Here is a 24,486-nt window from a genome sequence, read left to right as displayed (position 1 = left end):
GTTCTTAGTAGATAGTAAACATTCAGTGTCAGGCAATATTATTGCTACCATAATTATTATTAATGTGCCTTTAATATGCCAGGTTCTATGTTGAGTGCTAGAAATGAATGGTGGACATATATTATTTGCATGCCTATCCTTATAGACACTAAGATCTTCTAGATTAGCAACTGCATCCTACTTAACTTTCAATATCAACTGCCTAGCGTAATCCCTGAATTCAGATTAAGATTTTATATGAATTAAGAAAGGTTTGCTGGCATGTCAAATTCCCTTTACCTGATTATTTCTATCATCGTGTCAGGATGTCACTCAGTATAATTGGAAACTATGGAGCAAGTAGGGAAAAACACTATATTTTGCAGTGAGAAAAAAACGCATAGTTTAGGATTAATATACAACCACTACTTTATTATAAGTGTATACTATTCAATTGGAGTTTATGGTATAACAGGGTCTTGCTATCATGCTGTAATCTCAGGATCAATATCAAAGAAAAATCACATCTCTGATAGTCTCATTTTTTCCAGTACTGACAGTAATGAATTCACTTGAATATACCAGTTAAAATATCCATAAGTCAAATTCCACATTGCAGGGTATGTTGAATGGATGATGTTATATCTTCACACTGTTTATAATATTCACCTTGCATAGGTATGAAGAACTGGTACATATTCAGAAGTATGGATAGAAGATCTTGGTATTGCTGTAAACCAAATGTGTTAAGTTTCAAAGGAACTCATGGATATACTAATTTTATGGTTTCCTCCCAAGTATTAGTACAGGTTAAAAGACAGATTGCTAACAGCTGGAAATCTTCATTTTAATAATGAATCCTCCCATTTTTATTTATTATTTTAAAATTTTTCTGAGTGAATTTTCACAGACATTAGTAACTCTAAAAGACTATGCAGTAAAAACATGATATAGTGTTGCAAAAGAATGACAAAAATAGGATTTGGACAAAATAGTTGAATTAATCCCACAGTGTGAACTTGGAACAACACCCTTGCACTGATTCTGCTATTTATATCATCATTTATTCTTCTCTTATCTACACTGGTAAGTGGAATAGAATTTAACCATAAATTGCAACATATGTTTACTGTTGACTTTAAAACTATCCTCCTTGTAACTGCCCTGTGGAAGATACTAACCTATGCTCGGCGCCGTCCTCGTCCAGCAAGAGACAGAGACCGAACACTTTGCACGGGGTTCCTTTATTGCTCGGCAAGCAGGAGATCCAGCTTCGATCTCTTCTGGGCAGGAACTTCCCTTACACCCGCGTAGCAAGGGTTTATATGCACAATACACGTCACAAATCAGGTGATAGGCTAGAGGCGCGGGGATAGGACAATCTCGTGGCAAGGCGGGAAGGAGCGAGCTAGAGCGGGAAATCTAAGGCGGGAAGGAGCGAGCAAGAGCGGGAACTCCCTGAGATGAGGAAGAACCCGGAAGCAGGGAGTCGGCGCCATCTTAGGGGCACGGTTCCTCCGGTCTGGTTCCCTACATCTCCCTCCTTTTGTTTTTGCACAAATCACATCCCCGACGGCCCTGGCTCATGAGGGCCGGGAGAATATTTACTAGGCAGAGAGTAGAGGTGCATACCCAGCGTGCTTGTGATCCGTTAGTTACGGAACTTCAAGGGCCTGGCCACAACCCCTGATGTCTCCGTTAGGGATCAGTTTTTATTCCCTTTTGCTGGGGCAGGCTGGGAATTGAACCTGCATGCATATGCATATGCTCTCCCAGGACCCCCGGAACCCCCGGGTGGACTCCTGCTGCAGTACCTTTGGTCTCGCATACCCAGTTTTCGCTCCCCGTCAGGGATGGGTGATACAGCCCAATGAATGAGAGGGGGAACAAGACAACTCGAGGAAGGTGTGTGCCTGATGGAGGCATTGTCCATATGTGAGGCGTGAGTAGGGATGGGGGGACGAGGGTTTTAATCGCTTTGTTAGCTGTTGGTGGCGGAGCTGGTCCTGTGGGCCTCCGCCATCAGAGATATGCACGGGTGCCGTAGTGCGCCAGCACGCCCACTGTCCAGGCGTACCAACACAGGGGGCTGAGAGGTAGGGGGATGAATGGACTACCTGTGGCAAATGGTCAGGACTAGAGGACCTGCGAGTACTTTGTAACTGGGTGGCATAGTACGACTGACCGCCAGAAGTGCATTGGAAGTATGAGGAATCGCAAGAGCTGTGCATGGATTCTTGAAAGGTCAAGCAAGGACAGGAGTGGTTTTTGCTATGGGGATCAGAAACGCGGGGTTTGGGCACACATATGTAGCCGCGTGGTAGGCCGGGGATCCCCTGGAGGGGCAGATATGCAGTTTTGTCCCCACAATCAGCTGTGGCGATGTGAGTACGCTGCAGTACGGTGTTGCTGGTCCCCCCCTTGCAGTCGCAAGGGTTGCCTACGTTCTGCAGTAAAGCAGTGGGGTTGGAGTTAAAGCCCGCATAAGAGCCAGGGAGCAAAGCCGCTGCCAGTATGAAGAAGCGGAAGGGGTGCATCTCACGTCTCGTTGTTTTGTTGCAATTTGTCGTCCTGTGAGAGCGTGGTAATCTCGGTTATCTCGGGGGAGATGTCGTCCGTAGGTGATAGAGGTGTATCTTGTGGCGGCGGGGCTGTTTTTCTGACCAATCTTTCCGGTATCCAGAGAGGTTCTCTTCCAGATTCCTGTGGGAAGACACAGACCGCGCCTCGGTTCCAGCATAATACCGGATCCGGGCCGTACCACTTTCCCGTGAGGACATCTTTCCAACGGACATAGCCTCGTGAAGATGGCTCCTTTAACATGTGTCTCTCAGCGGGGGACATAGAATGATCTGTCAAATTCAAAAAGTTTATAGTAAACAGTGCAAGGGAGAGGCGCATTCGAGGGGTTTTGCCCGTGGCAATTCCCTCCTTTTGTTTTAAGAGAAAAGCCTTGAGGGTTCGATGAGCCCTTTCAATTATGGCCTGTCCCTGAGGGTTATAAGGGATTCCAGTTTTATGTTGTACCTGCATACGGGTGCAGAAATCTTGGAATGATTTACTTGTGTATGCAGGACCATTATCTGTTTTTAAAGTTTTTGGTTTGCCCCAGGCTGCCCATGCAGCAAGGCAGTGATTAATGACATGGGTGGTACGCTCACCCGTCTCCAGAGAAGCAAAAATTACTTGGGAACAGGTGTCAACTGACACATGAACATACTTTAAGGTCCCAAACTCGGATATGTGGGTGACATCCATCTGCCAGATATGTCCTGGTAGTAATCCTCGGGGATTAACCCCCACCGAAGGCACAGGGGTTAAAGTAGGGCATGCGGCACAATGGCGAACAATATCGCGAGCGGCAGCACGAGAAAGACCGAATTTGGCGGCAAGGGTTTTTGCGTTTACATGGAACTCTGAATGAAACTGGATAGCCTGCTCTTCTGGGGAAGAAAATTGGAGTATCCAAATGGGGCGTGTGGCTTGATCAGCTATAGCATTGCCTGTGGTCATGGGTCCAGGTAAGGAAGAATGAGCTCTAATATGAGTAATAAAGAAAGGAGCAGACCGATTCCAAATAGATTTTTGCAGGGTGAGGAAAACTGTCGCTACGGAGGATGAAGAATTGACTAGTCCTGCGGCCTCAAGGATAGACACAGAATTAACCACATAGCGTGAATCAGACACAATATTGACAGGTCCGGGGAAATCAGAGAAGACTTGGTTAACTATAAGAAGTTCAGTTACCTGGGGGGAGTTAGTAGCGAATTGGAATGTTTTTGGCACAGATCCTGAAACAACATATGCACCGACTCCTGTTTTAGAACCGTCGGTATACACTACTGGGGCTCCCTGTAAGGGCTTTTGGGATGTGGACTTTGGAAAAATAACTGGGTGAGACTGAACAAAGGTTAGCAAAGGATCAGAGGGTGTTCTGTTTGTAATAGTTGCGGAAGTGGAGCAGACTAAAACCGCCCAAGCATCAGTACAAGCGATTAGCACACGTACCTGTTCCATGGAATAGGGGACAACAATGGTGGATGGTTCGCGTCCAAAATGTTGGATAGCCCTCTGAATGGCTAGGAGAGTTATCTCCGCCACTGCCACGGGATAGTAACTAATAGATCTAGTAGATGACATTGAGGGATGGATCCAGAGGAGAGGCCCATCCTGCCATAGGACCGCGGTGGGCTGTTTAAGGGTGTCGAGGACCCAAAGAGTAAGGTCTCCCGCAGGGTCCCAACGTTTTAGGGCAGCTTTACTAAGGGCATCGTTGACAATTGACAGTGCTTGTTTGGCCTCAGAGGTGAAGGTTCGGGGGGAAGCAAGATCCGGGTCTCCTTTAAGTATATTAAAGAGGGGCTGCAATGCAGCATTAGGAATGTTAAGGTAGTGCCTAATCCAATTGATATCCCCTAAAAGTTTTTGTAAGTCATTTAGAGTGGAGATAGCATTGATTTTTATTTGAATTTTTTGAGGTCTAATTTGAGTAGGGGCGACTATAGCCCCAAGATAAGAAACTACAGACGACAATTGCACCTTATTAGGTGCAATATGCAGCCCTGCCCCTTCCAGCACTTGTTGGAGTGTACTGTATAAGGCCAGGAGCCTCTCTGCTGTGGGGGCTGCACACAGTAGGTCGTCCATATAATGTAGGCACCTGCAGTCGGAATATCGGTCTCTAAGAGGTTTTAGTACTTGGGCTACATAGACTTGACACATGGTGGGGCTATTAGTCATACCCTGAGGCAAGACTGTCCACTCCCAACGCTTGTCCGGTTGTTCCTGGTTCTGGGTGGGGACAGTAAAAGCAAAACGTGGGGTATCCTTTTTGTCCAATGGAATGGAAAAGAAACAATCCTTAAGATCTATTACAATAACAGGCCATTGGTTGGGAAGTGCCGAAAGCAGAGGAAGACCACGTTGCACAGGGCCCATAGGCTGCATCTGTGCGTTGACTGCCCTAAGATCATGTAAGAGTCTCCATTGACCTAATTTTTTGCGGATGGCAAAAATAGGCGTATTCCATGGAGAGGTGGATGGGATCAAATGACCAGCGTTGACCTGCTCCAAGACCAGAGTGTTGACTGCCTCCAGTTTCTCCTGAGATAGGGGCCACTGTGGAACCCAGACGGGTACGTCCGTTAGCCACGAGATGGGTAAAGGCTCCACTGGTTTAGGAGGCGAAACAGTGACCCCTAGGAAAAACCCAGGCCAACTTTACTTGGTCTTTGTTTTGGTTCAATGGGGGAAGGGTGGCCCTGGAGCTGGACACCGAGTCCCTTGCCTGGGACGTAACCCATATTTTGTAGCATAGATCGTACTGCAGGGGAAGTGGTGACCAAAGCAACATCCATTTCGGCCAGGACGTCTCTCCCCCAAAGGGAAATGGGTAGAGGTAAAATGAATGGAGAAAACTGTCCTCTATGACCCTCGCTATCCTGCCATGACAACAAGGCTGCACTGATTTTTGGGAAATGAGCAAAACCAAGTCCTTGCAAGGTTTGTTCCGCCACATTTGTAGGCCATGTACTAGGCCAGTCCTTTGTTGCTATAATGGATTTGTCGGCTCCTGTGTCTAAAAGTCCCTTAATGTCCTTGCCATTAATCTGCAACACTAAAGTGGGACGTTCATTTAAAAGCATATGTAAGCCGGTAAAATTAATGCCAGAGGACCCAAAGTTACCAGCGCCGCGAACGTGGTTTTCAGCTGGGATTAAAGAGTGAAGACTGGGCAGTAATAACATTTGTGCGATACGGTCTCCAGGATTGATTACTAAAGGTCCCTGAGGGGCCTGAACCATGATCTTTACTTTACCAGTGAAATCAGAGTCAACTACCCCGGGGATCACAGCTAGCCCTCGGAGGGCGGCGGAGGACCGACCCAACACTAATCCAACCGAATCCGGGGGCAGAGGACCGGAGCAGTCGCTCTCCACTAATTGTACCCCCATCTCCGGAGTTAAGAGGAGAGGGGAGGTGGCGCGGAGGTCCAGGCCTGCGGACCCGTGAGTGGCACGGGCTGAGGGTGCACTGGGTGTAGCGCAGACACGGGAGGTGGAACCTGAGAGTAGATTTGATTTTGGGGGCTCCTCGCTGGGTTGGGGAGCCCCCTCTGGCCGTTTTTTGGCCCCTGGGCGCTACCTGTAAGTGGGTTGCCATCGATATCGAAAGCAGAACGGCATACCTCTGCCCTATGAGGGCCCTTGCGGCAACGGCGACAAGGCTCTATGCCTGAAGGCTGTGCCGTGGAATACCCATGGCTGAGATTGGGGCAATCGCGTTTTCTGTGACCCGGTTGATGACATTGGAAGCAAAGTCCTGAAGATATGGGGGGTCGGGTCGATTTAGATTTTGGACTGTTTTCTTTGACTTTTGCCAGCATCGCAGCTAGGCCCGCATTAGTAAGTGGCCCACCGGTATCTCTGCAGTATTTTAACCAGGAGTCCAGAGATTTATGTCTATATTGTCGAAGAATGTTTTTGCACTCTTTATTAGCCTGCTCAAAAATAATTTGTTTGACCAGTGGCTGAACGTCAATCTCGGAAGGGAAAATACGCGACGCAGCCTCAAGTATGCGAGCGACAAAATCAGCGAAGGGTTCGGCCGTGCCCTGAACGATCTTGGTGAGGTGGCTAGCTGAGTCACTTGGATTGGACGCCTGCCTCCACGCACGTTGGGCACAGTTGGAAATTTGCCTGTATACTTGTCTAGGGAATTGGGTCTGGTCAGCCTGATAAGGTCCACGCCCTAAAAGCATATCAGCATTCCACGTAGGGTGGCCGTCCTCAGCATTTTCATCTGCCTGGTCATGACAGCACTCTGTATTCATAGATTGCCACAAAAGAAAGCCGCCTGGACTTAAACAGGCCCGAGCCAATTGGGTCCAGTCGCTAGGTGTTAAAATGGACTGGCCGACTGATTCAAGGAGTGACAATGTGAATGGGGCTGTGGGTCCATAGTCATGGACCGCAGCCTTAAGTTGTTTTAATACTGTCATGTCCAATGGTTCGTGCCGGGCCTCTCGCGTGCCCAAAGCCAAAACAGGGTAAGCCTGAGCGGGGGCAGCGGGAGCGCCAGTTCGCAACTGTTTCCAGGCTTGTTGATGAAACTGTCTGCCTGAAAAAGGTGGCACATTTGGGACGTTTAATGGCCATGGCGGCACGGGTGTTAGATGGGGCTGAGGCACGCCTACATGACCGCCAGTAGGAGGCGCTGCGTCTTTAATCTGATGGGCGGGCACGACATCGATAGGAGGAGCCGTAGGCACTAGAGGGCGTAAACAGGCATCTTTTAACTTTTGCCGCAGCTGCGCATACGTAGGAGGCGGGGATTTAGGATCGCCGTCCCCTTCCCCCTCAGACTCAGAGGAGGCGGAGCCACATTCGGAGCCTGAGGCCAGTGAGGAAGTCTGGCATCCCGTGTCCTTAAATTGTATGAGGTCCCGGGCGCCGTCCGAGCTCTGAGAACGAACTTCCTCGAGAGCCTCGCGAACCGCCGTAAGAGTCGGGCGGTCCGCTCCCACCGACCTCTCCTCTTGGAGGCACGCCCGCAGTAGTTCCCATAAGGGGAGAACAACGGGGTCGATATCGGGTTCCTGGGGATCGTTAACTGTGCGCCGGAGATCCTTTCCTAATTTCTCCCAAGACTCAAGAGTTATTTGGCCCTCGTGGGTGAGCCACGGCGCAAAGAAATCAACACTTCCAAGGAACCTGACAAGTGTGGTCTTAGAAACCTTAATCCCTTTGCTACGCAATAATGCTTTTAACGGATTAAGCAACATTGAATGGCTAGATGAATTTCCCATTTTCAGTTTAAAGCGGGAAGACACGTCCGCTATCTTATTTTCAGTTTAAAGCGGGGAAACACGTCCGCTATTCTTTCAGTTTAAAGCGGGGAAACACGTCCGCTATCTTAGGGTGCGTCCACCCTCCAACCACGAGATATACCTCACTCGCGGGGCCCAGACGGTAAGACTGACCTCGCTTACCTTCTACTTACCGGGCAACGTAGAGGAAGCTCCCCGTACGGGCCACCAGCTGCTCGGCGCCGTCCTCGTCCAGCAAGAGACAGAGACCGAACACTTTGCACGGGGTTCCTTTATTGCTCGGCAAGCAGGAGATCCAGCTTCGATCTCTTCTGGGCAGGAACTTCCCTTACACCCGCGTAGCAAGGGTTTATATGCACAATACACGTCACAAATCAGGTGATAGGCTAGAGGCGCGGGGATAGGACAATCTCGTGGCAAGGCGGGAAGGAGCGAGCTAGAGCGGGAAATCTAAGGCGGGAAGGAGCGAGCAAGAGCGGGAACTCCCTGAGATGAGGAAGAACCCGGAAGCAGGGAGTCGGCGCCATCTTAGGGGCACGGTTCCTCCGGTCTGGTTCCCTACAAACCTAAGACACTATCTTAGAAAATATGAAACTAAAATTATGTATTTGATTGAGCATAGAGGCATTAAAGAGAAATGAAACAAAACAAAACAGGGTTTAAGAAAAGAAAAATAATCCATCTGTTGACTTCATATACAGGAAGTTCTTATCTTCCTGTCTTGCCTAGGATGGTAATGTTTCACTCTAAATGAATACCTTAAGTTAAGCACCAGCATCCTCCACTCAGCAGGACTCATTGCAATGACTCTGAGACATATTAATTGGGGGGGGGGGGGTATTTATGGTTATATACATGCTTCAAGAATAAAGAGAACATTTCACTCAACTTTTTAGCAGGCAATCTGTAAACAAGGATTCATTGTTTAAATTATAGAAAACTGTCTTACCTTTGTCTAATAAAACATAATAAATGATTCTATAATATTTACTTTTTTGTTCACTTGCTTACTCTAATTTAGCAATCAGGAATTTAAAAATTGATTAATATGAGCAAGTTATTCTTTCAAATATATGAGAGATAGAAATAAAATTACAATTCCACTTTAAAGAAACCATTGAGTTTGCACTAATAATTTTATATTACCATTCAGAATAGATACCACTAACAACAAAAGATAGGGTAAGAGATAAGCAGTTAATGGTCAGCTCATGTAAATGTGCCCTAATATAAGAAAGCAATGTGCTCTATACTTCAGAACTACTAGTAATTGAAAAGGAGACAAAGAAATTTTCATTATTTTAAAAAAGAAAAAAAATTTAAATTGTTCTAGATTATGTGTAGCCCAGATTATGAAAATTATTCTTCAATTAAATAAAATATTCATGAAAGCATTATGAGCACAGTTCTGATAATTAGGAAAATGTAAAAAAAATTTCAAATTTCTCATATGCTGCTATGTATTAATGTCTCAGTGAATTTATATGTAATATATTTTCACGTGATTTTTGTTCTAGAAATTTTCAGTTATCTCTCTATATTCCTTTCTTGCTAGATGAAACAGTCTTCTACAATAAATACTAAAAATATCCAATCCATGTTTTCCCAGACTCCCTTGCAACAAGGGCATATGACCAGTCCTGGCCAATGAGGACTAAGAGGTAGTGCAATTAAGATAGGGAAGTTTTACTTCCTGTTAAAATGGGGATGTTTGAGGAGAATATGAGGTGAGATTCTCAGTCATCACCGTAAGGTGATGGCTAAGGGAAGTCACTGACAATATAGAGCCAATATTGAGATAGTAGACCTCTCTGATGGATATGCGTAGGGAAGTGAGAGAAAAAGAAGCACTATTGTTCATACCACATTTAATTAGGTAGTCTGTTACCTATAGCCAAAAAACACCATAAATAACATGTGTGTTTATACATACGATTATTATCATAATACATAGAAAATTTTGTATCATGTGTTTGTCACATAGTATTTTATTATCTTCTTATGGTGCTACATTGTCTTCAAAATTATTATTTAATGGCTCATAATATGAGTGTGTCAATATAGTATGATAAGAGTTTTCCGAGTTTGGCGCTGTGGCGTAGTGGGTTAACACCCTGGCCTGAAGCGCCGGCATCCCATATGGGTGCTGATTTGAGACCCAGCTGCTCCACTTCCTATCCAACTCTCTGCTATGGCATTGGATAGCAGCAGAAGATGGCCCAAGTCCTTGGGCCCATGCACCCTCATGGGAGACCCAAAAGAAGCTCCTGGCTCCTGGCTTCAGATCAGTGTGGCCAATTAGGGAGTGAATCATTGGATGGAAGACCTCTCTCTCTCTCTGCCTCTCCCCTCTCTGTGTAACTCTGACTTTCAAATAAATAAATACATCTGTAAAAAAAAAAAAGAGTTTTCCACAGATCTCACAAATATTATTGCACATTAAATCATATCAAGAACAACACCTCGAGTTTCAGTGTTTTTCGCTGGCACACACGAAATCTCTGCTTCATAAAGCAGGAGTCTATATGAATGGGCATGAACTTTCAGTAAGGCCTCTATAACTGTCTTCAGTATTTAGAATATATTTTGTACTTGTGTGTCCTTTTTAAAGGGATATTTTATCATTTTTAGCAGACTCTAAAATAGAAACATAAGGATGAAAAGTTTGAAATAGGGCCGGCGCCGTGGCTCAACAGGCTAATCCTCCGCCTTGCAGCGCCGGCACACCGGGTTCTAGTCTTGGTCGGGGCGCCAGATTCTGTCCCGGTTGCCCCTCTTCCAGGACAGCTCTCTGCTATGGCCCGGGAGTGCAGTGGAGGATGGCCCAAGTGTTTGGGCCCTGCACCCCATGAAGACCAGGAGAAGCACCTGGCTCCTGCCATCGGATCAGCGCGAAGCACCGGCAGCAGCGCGCCAGCCGCAGCAGCCATTGGAGGGTAAACCAACGGCAAAGGAAGACCTTTCTCTCTGTCTCTGTCTCTTACTGTCCACTCTGCCTGTCAAAAAAGAAAAAAAAAGTTTGAAATAAAAATTTATTTTATTTGTTTCTTTAAAAAGATAATTCACAGCTTAATAAAAATGACAGTATTATGTGAGTTATATGGCATTTTATTTTTTGTTTTTTAAATTTTATATTTATATAAAGGGAACAAATTTCTTATATTTCATATGTACAGTTTTGTGAATGTAACGATACTGTCCACCTCCCCTCCTTCCCTTGTTCCCAGCCTCCTTCCTTTCTTATTTTTCTTTTAATTTTAATATGACATGCTTTCAACATTTAAGAAATGTTATACTATGCTGTTAGATTAAAACAAAGATCAAATTGCTATATTATGTCAAGTAAGGCAGATTTTGAAGCAAAGGATCATAATGAGGATGAAGAAAGTTGTTTCCTAAAGATAAAAGGGCAGTTCACCAAGGGCACAAAACAATTCTAAATATTTATGCATCTAATAAAATAATAAATCTAATAAAATAAATCTAATAAGCCACATAAAGACTGGCAGAACTGCACGATGTAGACAAATCCACAATTAAGACAGAGATTTCACACTATCAATATTTAAAAGAACAAGTAGACAAAATAAGTATGGACATAGATTGGACATAGAACCAATGAATTAACCAACTGACTTTTGTTTGACATTTTTTGAACATTTCACCCAACAACAGCAGAATATACATTCTTTTCAACAACAGCATAAACCATAACATGAATCATATAATAGCTTACAATAAATTTAAAAGACCTCAAGTCATAAAAGCTATGTTCTCTGTTCACAATGGTCAAAGAATGACCAATAGCAGAAAGATCACTTTAAAATCTTCAAAGATATGAAAATTAAATAACATACTTCTGGACAAAGAAGTATAAAGGAAAATTACAATTCATCACTACAAAATCTATAGATTTTTAATGGCCAAAATAAATTATTACGAATAATTTTATGTCAACAAATTAGAAACTTTAGTTTTTTTTTTAGGATTTTATTTATTTATTTGAGAGGTAGAGTTACAGAAAGAGGCAGAGAGAGAGAGAGAGAAAAGGCTTCCATCTGCTGGTTCACTTTCCAATTGGTCACAATGGCCGGAGCTGTGCCTGTCTGAAGTCTGGAGTAAGGCGCTTCTTCCGGGTCCCCCATGTGGGTGCAGGGGCCCAAACACCTGGGCCATCTTCCACTGCTTTCCCAGACCACAGCAGAGAGCTGGATTGGAAGAGGAGCAACCTGGACAGGAACCATATGGGATTCTGGTGCCACAGGCCAAGGCTTAGCCCACTACGCCAGAATGTAAGCCCAGACACTTTAGTTTAAATGAATCAGTTTCTTAAAAACATGGTTGCCAGGGCCGGCACCATGGTTCACTTTGTTAATCCTCCACCTGTGGCGCCGGCATCCCATATGGGTGCCTGGTTCTTGTCCCGGTTGCTCCTCTTCCAGTCCAGCTCTCTGCTGTGGCCCGGGAGGGCAGTGGAGGATGGCCCAAGTGCTTGGGCCCCTGCACCTTCGTGGGAGACCAGGAGGAAGCACCTGGCTCCTGCCTTCGGGTCAGCGCAGCACCGGCCGTTGCAGCCATTTGGGGGTAAACCAACAGAAGGAAGACCTTTTCTCTGTCTCTCTCTCTCACTGTCTGTAACTCTATCTGTCAAATAAATTAAAAAAAAAAATAGCTGCCAAAACTCATTCAAAAGGAATAAATAACTACAATAATACTCTATCCAGCAAAGAAGCTTAATTTTTAGTTAATAACGTTTACATAGAGAAAACTCCAGGGGCAGTGTTTGGCACAATGGATTAAGCTGTTGTTTAATATGCCTGCCTTCCATATCAGAATAAGAGGATTGAGTTTTAGCTTTGCTTTTGATTCAGTTCCCTGCAAATACACACCCTGGGAAGCAGCAGATGATGATTCAAGTACTTGGGTCTCTGCCATTCACATGATAAATTCACATTGAGTTCTGGGCTCCCAGCCCAGCCCCTCCTACTGTGGGCATTTGGCAAGTGGACCAGATAATGAAAAAGCTCTCCCTCTGCCTCTTTCTCCCTCTCTGTTACCCTGCCTTTCACATGAATAAATAAAACTTTATTTAAAAATAAAATAAAAGTCTGGGTGGTTGGTAGAGAATTCTAACGTATTTAAGTAATACAATATTGCTAAGGTTAAATAAATCCTTAAAGAAAATTGAACAGAGCATTTTACAATGAATCCTATAGGGCCATCATTTGCCAAAATCTAAAATCAATTAACAACTTTTTTTCTTTCTTTCTTTAAGATTTATTTATTTACTTGAAACTCAGAGTTACACAGAGAAGGGGAGGCAGAGAGAGAGGTCTTCCATCTGCTGGTTCACTCCCCAGTTGACCACAATGGCCACAGCTGTGCCTATCCACAGCCAGGAGCCAGGAACTCCTTCTGGGTCTCCTACACTGGTGTAGGCGCCCAAGAAGCAATTTTCTAAGAGGAAAACTCTAGCCAGAATCCTTCATAGAAATGGCTTCACTGTTCCTCAAAAATATTAGCATATCAAATCAAGCAATATATAAACGACATCACATCTTTACCAAGTAAGATTTATTTCAAGAAATGCTTGGTTAATTTAATATTGTAACAAAGGCTCCCTTATCCTACAAAGCCAAGAAGATAAAATGTAAAGCTTTTCTTTTTTCCTAACATAGCAAGTCCTTCATAATGTGGATTCAGAATTATTTTCCCTCTCCCTTTTAATTTTTATTTAAAGACCTATTGTTCTAGGCATGATGAGGCATAACTAATCTTTTTAAAAAAGATTTATTTATTTATTTGATAGGCAAAAGAGGCAGAGAGAGAAAGCGAGAGAGAGAGATCTTCCATCCACTGGTTCATTTTCCAAATGGCCGCAATGGACAAAGTTGGGCCTGTCTGAAGCCTGGAGCCAGGAGCTTCTTCCAGGTCTCCCACGCAGGTTAGGGGCCCATGTGGGTACTTCTTCCACTGCCTTCCCAGGCCATAACAGAGAGCTGGATCTTATGTGGAGCATTTGAGATTTGAATTGGTGCCCATATAGGATGCTGACACTGCAGGTGGCAGCTTTACCCGCTATGCCACAGTACTACCCATAACTCATTTTTGAACAATTTAGTTACTAGGTACTCTACTATATATATAATAATATGTGTAATACTATATATAATCTCATAGGTGGCAAAAATCAAGTTTAACAGATGAATAACTTAGGTACTTTCACAAAGTATGCGTAAATAAATGACAGAGGAAGGATTTTTAATCCTTTATGATTCATAAACCTGTGATTTTTCTCCATCATGCCCTAGTAAACCTCTGTTAACTTTCCAAATATATATTTTGAATAATTCATTGCATTTTCACTTCCTGTTTCCTCTGCTTGAGAAGCAGTTCTTTCCCTACTCGCTTGGTGAACTTTTTTCAAACTCTAAGATTTACCATGTCTCTACAGAAAGAAACATTCTCAGATTCTACTGGTATTAGTGTAAGCTGATATACTTGCTGGATGACAACTTGAAAAAAGTTCATCAGAAGCCCAAACTATATTTTTTTAAGAGATGTATTTATTTATTTGGAAGGAAGAGTTACAGAGAGAGACAGACAGAGAGAGCAAGATCTTCCATCCACTGGTTTACTCACAAAATGGCTGCAACTGCTAGAGCTCGGCCAATCTCATACCAGAAGCCAGGAGATTCTTCCTGGTCTTCCATGTGGGTGCAGAGGCCCAAGCCTTTGGGACATGCTTTGCTGCTTTCCCATGTGCATTAGTAGGCATCTGGATAGGGAGTGGAGCAGCTGGGACTCAAACTGGTGTCCATGTGGGATCTCGGTGCCCCAAGTGGTTGCTTTACCCACTATGCTACAACACTGGTCTCCCCAAGTTACATTTTTTATCAGAATATTCACATTTATAATCTATCCTCAAAAAAAAAAAAAAAAAAGAAGAAGAAGAAGAAGCTAATGTATAAAGAACATATGGTAATTAAAGCCTCCTAGCAACATAATGAAATGAGCTAACACATAGGTACCTCCCCAACACAAATATACAGGTACACTATTAGAAAAAATAAAATAAAAGCACATATATAACATCCACATTTTAAAGAAAGTTAAAAGGAAAAGGAGAGGATAAAAGAAAGAAATTCTTTAGTGTCAAAGCTGGGTGTATAGTTGGGTAAGTGATACCAGGACATGACAGGGCACAGTGACATCATCTATGACCCAGCCCCAAAGCACTAGGGAACGGGTAATTCACACTCACATTAGAAAGGAGTGTACCCTTCAGCCAGTTCAATAAGAGTATTTGGGATTGAATGTCCCACCAATACTTCAGTCTTGAAATACCCACATTAAAGGGCCTTTAAAAACAGTCACCATAGCCAGAAAAAACTTCAAAAGTGTCTTGCTAAATGCAGAATTTTAAAATGACTAAAGAAACTTATGAGGAAGTAGATGTGGCGATAAAGTATCAGGCTAGGAAAGAGAAAATATTATAAAGAACCAAGTGGAGGGGCCAGCGCTGTGGTGCAGCGGGTTAATGCACCCCATATGGGTGCTGGTTCGAGACCTGGCTGCTCCACTTCCTATCCAGTTCTCTGGATAGGACCATCTTCCACTGCTTTCCCAGGCCATAGAAGAGAGCTGAGTCAGAAGAGGAGCAGCCAGACATGAACTAGAGCCCACATAAGATGCTGGTGCTGCAGGCAGAGGCTTAGTCCACTACGCCACAGCACCAGCCCAGAAATCAACATTTTCAAAACAATAAGAAAGAGTATTATAAGAAAGGAACAGTGACAAGAGTAGCCATTTAATATGTAAAAAAAAATTAGAAGAAAATATTTACCTGATGTAAAGGAGCTACAATATTTACTATATTTTGTTTTTCTTTTTTTTCAATTTTGTTGCAGCTATACAAATTTCATGTATTTCATATGTACAGATTTAGGAAGATAGTGATACTTCCCTCCATCTCACCCACACTCCAACCCTTATTCCTCCTCCATCTCACATTATCACTATTATTTCTTATCAATATTGACTTTTAGTTTACTCAGTATGAAGAAGAAAACCTCACTATTCCTCAACTTAAGAGACAAGGGTTATAAACAATCATCAAATCTCTAAATGTCCATTTCATTCCAACACATTACATTTTAGATATTCTATTAGTTACCCCTGATCAGAGAAAACATATGCTATCTTTCTTTTTGGGACTAGCTTATTTCACTAAGTATAATGGTTTCTAGTTGCTTCCATTTTATTAAAAAAGACAGTATTTCATTTTTTGCCACTGTGTAGTAATCCATAGTGTACATGTACTATAATTTCTTTATCCATTCTTCAATTGATGGACATCTGGGTTGATTCCATATTTTAGCTATTGTGAATTGAGCAGCAATGAACACGGTGGTACAATAACCCCTCTACTGATTTTTAAACCAATTTCAGCTTTGCATATTGGAAAATGAGTAAAGGAAATCACAGAATGTTAGATGAAGTCATAGAAATAAAGGACAATTATACCAACCTCAACTTTAGCAACAAGTAAGTTAAAATCAAATGTGAGAAATTTGTTTAGAGTCAATATCTCTTTTAGGGATCAAGGGTTGCAAAAGATCAAAATACAATAAATAAAGGAAAGAAAGAATTAGAAAATAGTAGAAAATACCAGTTTCTCTCACTTTTCTTTCTACAACTCCAGACTAAGTTTCCAAAACCATAAAAGGAAAAATTCCTGTAATTTCCAAGTAGTCCAAAACTCATTTTTGGGGAAATAATGCTACTTCCCAGTAAGAAAGGCATTCTGCTCTTTGTCACGGTATGACCAAAGTGATTTGTTGATTGTCAGTTTAAAGTGGTACAGTGACAAATTCTCTGTCACTACACATAATCTTCTTTCTATTTGTCTGTTCTTCAGGATCTCATAGTAACACCTTTTCACAATGTATAATTTTTTTAAAATTTTATTTAAGTTATACAACTTTCATGTATTTCATATATACAGATTTAGGAACATAGTGTTACTTCCCACTCTACCCTCCCTCCTGCCAATGCTTCAACCCTTCCTACCACTCTCTCTCCCATTCCCACTATTAATTTTTACAAAGATCTATTTTCAGTTTACTTAATGATAATAAAGTTAAGCCTACACTAAGTAAAAGAGTTCAAAAATTAGTATGAAGAAGAAAAAAATTGCTCCTCAATGGAAGAGACAAGAGCTCCAAACAATCATCAAATATCAAAAATTCCATTTCACTCCAATAGCTTTATTAGTTACCTTGGATCAGGGAAAAATATATGATATCTATCTTTTGGTGATTGGTTTATTTCACTAAGCATAATGGTTTACAGTTGTAGCCATCTTGTTGCAAAAGGCAGGATTTCTTTTTTTGTTTGTTTGTTTTCTTTTTTTTTTCTTTTTTTTTTTTTTTTTGTTACAGCTGAGTGGTACTCCATAATGTATATATACCACAGTTTCTTTATCCAGTCAATGGCTGATGGACATCTTGGTTGATTCTGTATCTTAGCTGTTGTGAATTGTGCTGCAGTGAACATGGGAGTACAGATAACTCTCATATACTGGCTTTTTTGGTTTGGGTAAATTTTCAAGAGTGGGATCATATAGCAGGTCTATAGTCAGATTTCTGAGGTTTCTCCATACTGTCCTCAACAATGGCTGCACCAGTTTATATTCCCACCAACAGTGGACCAGGGTACCTTTTCCCCATATCCTCACCAACATTTGTCATTTGTTGATTTCTATATGAGAGCCATTCTAACTGGGATGAGATGAAACCATTTTGTGGTTTTGATTTGCATTTTCCTGATGGCTAGTGATCCTGAGCATTTTTTCAAGTGTCCGTTGGCCATTAGAATTTCCTCTCTTGAAAAATTCATGTTCAAGTACTTTGTCCATTTCTTACTGGGTTATTTGTTTGTTGTTGTTGAATTTCTTGAGCTGTTTATAGATTCTGGATGTTAACCCTGTATTACTTGCATAGTTTGCAAATATTTTCTCCTATTCTGTCAGCTTGATGTAAGTCAATGTATAATGTTGTACACAGAAAATCTGAGGCAGTAAACAATATTATTAGTGTGACTCCCAATCATAAAAAGCCTCCTTAATCTTAACTTTGCCTTTTTTCCTTGACAGTTGAAAATAAGAAGTGAAATATTAATTGCAATATGCATAATGAAGGGCTCCACATTGCAATCAGACACCAGAGAGAATCAGTTTATCCTTGAAGGTTTAGTGCCGCTGCATGGTCACAGGTGATTATGAGGTCTAAGCAAAGAGATCAAAACTATTTCCTAGCTTATGTCCAATTCTTATTCTCTGTAAAATACAAGTATTATTCTTGTCAAGTATATTATACTTCATGACTTGTATGTTACACGTATCTTCAAGTAACACTAAATAATACAGTCTCATTTTGTTCTGAAACATTTGTGATATATTTAATGACAAATCTTAAATATTCTTTTTTACTGCAATTCCAAATAAGTTTAGGAATCTGGGTTTTTAAGTCTGAACCATTGTCCTTGCATACCATAAGAAATAACCCTCAACTGATGTCTGGATGAAGAAATTATGGGATAGATAGGTAATAGAGCATGGAATACTACTCAGTCGTAAAAGAAGAATAAAATTCTGTGTTTCACAACAAAATGGATACCACTGTAAACCATTATACTTAGTGAAGTAATCCAGTTCCAAAAAGATAAATACCATATGTTTTCCCTAATCTGTGGTAACCAATAGAGTACCAAAAATGTATAGGAGTGAAATTGACATTTTGAAATTCAATGATTATTTACTGACATTGACTCAGTTGTTGAGGACAGTGGTTTTTTCATTCTTTCTATTTATTCAACTCTTTACTTAATGTAGGCTTAATCTTATGAGCAAAAGTAAGCTGAAAGCAGATCACTGTAAAAATAAGAAAGGGAATAAGAGGAAGGAGGAGGAAAGATGGAAACATGGGCAAGAGAGAGTAGGGTGGGAAATACCACTATGTTCTTACATCTGTATATATGAAATACATGAAATTTGTTTACTTTAAATAAATTTTTAAAAAGAAATAATCCTCAATCTCCAGCCTGCATGGGCTTGGGAGGAAACGCTTAGCAAAGTCAGTAGCAGTTTTAGTAGATGTCATTTTCATCTGTGACCTTTACAAAACCAGAGAGTTCACATTTAGGCATGTGAGATAGCAAACCAGGTCTTCCCTTCAGTTCTGTTATTTTGACCAACTTACTTTAATTTTCTGAGCTCAAATCCCATCATCTGTAAGGTGGGCATAATGATAACAATATCTACTTTATATTTGCCTTATAAGGATTAAGTAAGATAATATGTGTGCAACATTTAGAAAAGAGCTTTTTTTCAAAGAAGAAACTGTTGAACACCATCACCATCATCATCAGATGCTACAGTATCACCATCATCATTACTAGTGTTGCCCTCTGCCCAAGGTGGTCTCCTCCAGCAACAGGATTGTGAAGTTTGCAGATTCATTCTCCCTCACAGCCATCACAAGCCCTCTGCAGAAACGTGGCCCTTCTCTGGCCTTATGGACTCAGCTATTATTGCATGCCAGTTGCTGATGACACTGGACCTCATGACTGCCAACTGCCACACATGGAGCATGCCAACATTGCTCAAGTGACTATCTAGCAGCTGCCAACACCACTCACATTTATTTTGGCTGGCCTCCTCTAAGACTCCACCAGGATTACTTTTCTCACTAGGCTGTTCTCTGAGAAGTATAGCCCCAAAGACAATTTTAACCTCTCTATTACAGTCAATCTCCCTCCACCACATGTCTTTCTATGCAAAATTCTCAGAACCCAACAAAAGAAACAGGCGTGAAAAAAAGATAGGCCATTAAATAAGCTTAATTTGCTATAATCATACTTGCTTTTCATTTCCCTCTTGTATAGTGCATGCGTTTCTGACTTTCTTGCTCTTGTCACAACCATGGGTCAGATAATAGGACTGCTTGTATAGTCGGGCTTCCTGTCTCCATATTCTCCCTCCTGTATCTCATTTCATCCCATTACCAAATTAGTCTTTCTAATGAACTCCTTTAATCATAATAGCTACTTACTTAAATAAAAAAAAAAATGAGTGTACTTCCTTTGCTTCCTAAAGACCCCTTTTCTTGAGGATCTTGGAGATCTCTTGAGGAAGCGTCCAAAGATGACCTCATGTGCACAATTATCCCTACTGGGACTGTGTGCCAAAGAGGAGCCCAGCCTCTCTGCCTCTCAGGATCAGATCCTTGTCTATTAGGAACATCCCTTGGCATTTGAGAGAGGGCATGTCATGCCATCCCATCCTTACCTTGTTTGACATTCACAGAAGCATTAAGGAGATGGACCTCCCATTCTGCTAAATGATGCCCAGGAGCTAGTCTTCAGAGCAGCTGATTCATGAGGAAGGACTTCTCTATGTCTGGTTGAAACTTGGGCTGGTGGGCAGACTCCTCACTGAAGTTGAAGTGTCCTTACAGATTCCTGCAAACAGAGAGCCCATGACTTCCTTTTCCAGTTGTTGTTCTCATCAAGTTATTGTCTGCAACCTCCAAACCCACTCTTTTATACTCAGTTGGTTGATGGTAGTGCTCCAACTGTGCAAAGCACATTTCCACAGTTCACACTCCATGATAACATTCCTGGTAGGCTCTGGCCAATAAGGGACACTAGGTAAATTCTGCTAGGATATAGGAGAAGGGAGGGGTTTGCTGCCTTCTGCTTTGCTGCCTATCTCCGTATTTTTCCACTGAGCATTGTTACAGCAAGGAGTCTTAAGCCAGGAAGTAGTGATTCCTTTCTGAAAAAGCAGATGAATCTGGCTGGCAGATTTTGAACACTTGTAATATCAGCTCACCATGAGCACCCTCCCACCATCACTATCACTATGAGACACACACACTACGGTCTGGCAGCTGTTTCTTCCAAGTCTGTATCCCAGGTTCATGAGGACTCTCGTGAAACTCTCTGAGTTTCAACTCCATGGAACCCATCTGTTAAGTCTTAATGATTGCAACATTTTCCTCCTTCCCTTTAAGAACTCATGCTGCAGTTGCTAGTTCAGTGACATCCTAGAGTTTATACCAAGTTAACAATTCTTTATATTAAATTCTCTGGTTAAATAGCTGGTATGGTTTCTATGCCTTGACAGGCTCCTGAAAAAGACACCATTATCAGGGTATCACTCTGGCAATCTTTTTTGTCTCCTCCCAACATCTCCATGAAAACATAGAGCTGAGTGTGTGCAGGATTAGGACCAGGGTGGCAAGAGGTGTAGTCTATGTAACCATAGTGTTCCCTTTTGCATTTTCAGTCCTCCAATGCCATTTAACCTACACTCTATATTAAAATTTCTCTGTTAAAAGTTATAATAAATGATCTCTGTTTTATTATCTGGAACCTGAGTTGTACAGACACATTCTTGGTACTAGATAATGTCACTGTTTTGCCACATCTAATTGGACAGGGTGTGAACACTTGTCCCAAACAGCTCAGATTTCCCAGATCCATATCCTATGCCTAATCCTTGCTAACTGCAAAATTGCTACATAAGCTTTCTGTGCTTTTTTCCTTCTTTTATTAAATAATGATAATAATTTCTTCAGGAAGTTATTATGAGATTTAAATAAATTGACACATGTGAAATACTCAGAGTAAAAATTATCAATAAATATCAGCTATATTTATTAAAATGTTTCTTGTAAATAATATAAAGTAGCAAACAAATTGACAAGTAGCAGTGTATGCAAAAGAAGGAGAATGACAGAATAGCAGAAAAGTGCACTGAGAGTTGATTAACCAAATTTTTTTTTATAAAAAAGATTTACTTACTTATTTGAAAGTCAAAGTTATATTTAGAGGGAGAAACAGAGAGAGAAAGAGATCTTCCATCCACTGGTTCACTCTGCAGCTGGAGATGGGCCAGAATTAAGCCAGGAACCAGGAGCTTCATCAGGTCCCTCCCACATGGCTGGTAGGGGCCCAAGTACTTGTGCCATCTTCTGCTGCTTTCCCAGGCCATTAGCAGGGAGCTGGATGGAAAGTGGAACACTGGGACATGAACTAGCACCCATATGGGATGCTACTTTCCCAGGCAGTAGCTTTACCAGGTACAACACAACCCTGGCCCCATAACCAAATTCCTTCTAGACCGCTAGAACTCTAGTATCTGGAATGAAAGATCAGCTACTCACTCCTGCCTCTGTGTTGTTCTATCCTATTGTAGAAGAGTTTACAGTCAGTTGTAACAAACTGAATAATTATTAGAATAGAAAGAAAAATAGACTGTTATATGGTCACAGAAGAAAGGCTATGGATAAATTCCTGAATTTCTGAAGTAGTAGGGGAAACTCAGCTAAGAAATAAGGACTGGGGGGGGGGGGTATCTTACTTTTCTTATGATTTTTTTTAAAATTCACTGTTGATTTTCCAAAAGGACCAAGGCTTTTAAAAAAGATTATAACAAATATCATCCTTTATAATACTTTCTATAGTGCCTTATTTGGATGTTACAATTATGTGCTTTCTAAAAATATTGTTAACTATTATGTTTATGACTATCACTAGGTTATCAGGCATACATTATTCTCTATTAGAATAAATGAAATATCAGAAAAAAAAAGAAAAAAAGAAATAAGGACTAGCAGTGTTGGCATTATGGCATAGTGGGTAAAGCTGCAGTCTGCAACGCTAGTTGCACTTGCATGCTGCCCAGATCCCACATGGGCAGCAACCCATATGGCTACTCTGCTTCTGATTCAGATCCCTGCTGATGGTATGGGAAAATCAAGTGAAGATGTCTCAAATGTGTGGACCCCTGCCACCTAGGTGGGAGACCCAGATGAAGCTCTTGACTCCTGGCTTCGCGCTGGCCCAGCCCTGGTCATTGTGGCCATCTGGGGAGTGAATCAGCAGATGAAGATCTCTCTCTGTCTCTCATTCTCTTTCTGAAATTGTACTATTCAAATAAATAAAATAAATCTTTTTAAAAAGAAGGAAGGAAGAATAAATCCAAAAAGAATGGTGGGGAGCTAGCGTGACTGTTAAAATACATGTAAACGATAATCCTGCACCATATGGTATCTGTGAGATGCAGGAGAAAATAAAGCTGAAGATGGCAAAATGTCAAACTCCAGATTATAAAGAGCTGTTGTTACAAAGCCAAGCAGATGGAGACTGAAAGTGATGAAGAGTTCCCTGTTTAGTCCCTTTTTCTATTATCATGGTAAGGCAGAGACAACGCTAACTGTTCAGCACTCTGTAAAATTTTCCTTTTATGTACACAGGAAGACTCCATTTCCTAGCCCTCTCCTTTTGAGTTAGACATGACCAGCTGACTGAGTTCAGGGCAATAAAATGTAGGCAGAATGGTCACATTACTTAAAGACCTAGTGGGCTACTGGAAGACAAAGAGTAAGAAAATCTCTTAGTTTCCTGTTCCAAGAATATGTCAACTGCCTCTGAGGGCAAAGAGGATAGAAAAACCCCTCTTATCAGTCTCCACCGCTCCTAGGGAAAACTGTCTGCTGCCAATAAAGAAGCAGGAAATAAATTCAGTCCCAGGATCCTGCACTGGCACAAAAGGAATGTCTAAGGATACCATAGGAGGGGGAGGAAATACATGCTTTCCAACTCTCCTGCTAATAGGAGACAGAGTGAGGTTGAGATAGAGAAGAGGGAGGAAAGCTGCCTACCCTGTACAGCCTACACTGTGTTGAGAGATAAATTGTCTGCCATTGCAGGAGAAACTGGGACATTGGAAAAGTTTCACCCTTGAGGCTCATGGTCAACGTGGTACTAATGTGGCAGATAAGCAATAACCAACTATTCTCCCTTATAGCACACATTTGCTATAGAAGAGTGGACATAGAAGATGGACATATAGAAGATGCTTTCTGGGACACTCACATGCCGTATTGGAGTTCCAGGGCACAAATTCAGGTGCAGCTCCAGATTTCAGCTTTCTGCTAGCACAGCCTGGGAGGCAGTGGTGATGGCTGGGGAAGTTAGACTTCTTCTGCCCGCATGAGACACCTGGGTTGAATTCCAGCCCTAGGCTTCAGCCTTTCCCAGACCCCACCATTGTGGACATTTGAGGAGTAAAACAGTAGATGGAAGCTCACTATCTCTCATCTCTATCCATTTCTCTCCCTTCAAAGAAGTAAATAATATATTTTTAAAAATATGTGCATTGTCATTTTGAATGAAATAGCAAGATTAAACTACATGCTGTTTATAAGAAACTCAGTTAAATAGAAATACACAAATGGGTTAGACAAACTGATAAGTAGATCAGAAATTTGTAGGTCAAGTACTAAATACTGTTTCAAGAAGATACAACCATAATTAATTTAATTCTCTTTTTTATAATTTTCCATGTTTTTTGTAGGTACTTATGGAAATTGCCAGACATTTCTCATAAAATAAGAAAGTCATTACAGCACCATCAAATGGGAGAATATAAACTCTATAAAAGGTGATACACAATATAATATTAATATTTAAGCACAAGTGAAATATGTACAAAATGTATACCAATGACAGCACTGAATGAGGAAAGATTTCAAAGCACACAACATAAGTAGAGGATATAGAGTAGAAAGGAAAAAGTCCTGTTTTGGTGGAAGCTTAAGGTCCATCCA

The sequence above is a fragment of the Lepus europaeus genome, chromosome 1 (genome assembly GCF_033115175.1).
Source record: "Lepus europaeus isolate LE1 chromosome 1, mLepTim1.pri, whole genome shotgun sequence".
NCBI lineage: Eukaryota > Metazoa > Chordata > Mammalia > Lagomorpha > Leporidae > Lepus > Lepus europaeus.
Note: the sequence above shows the minus strand (reverse complement) of the source record.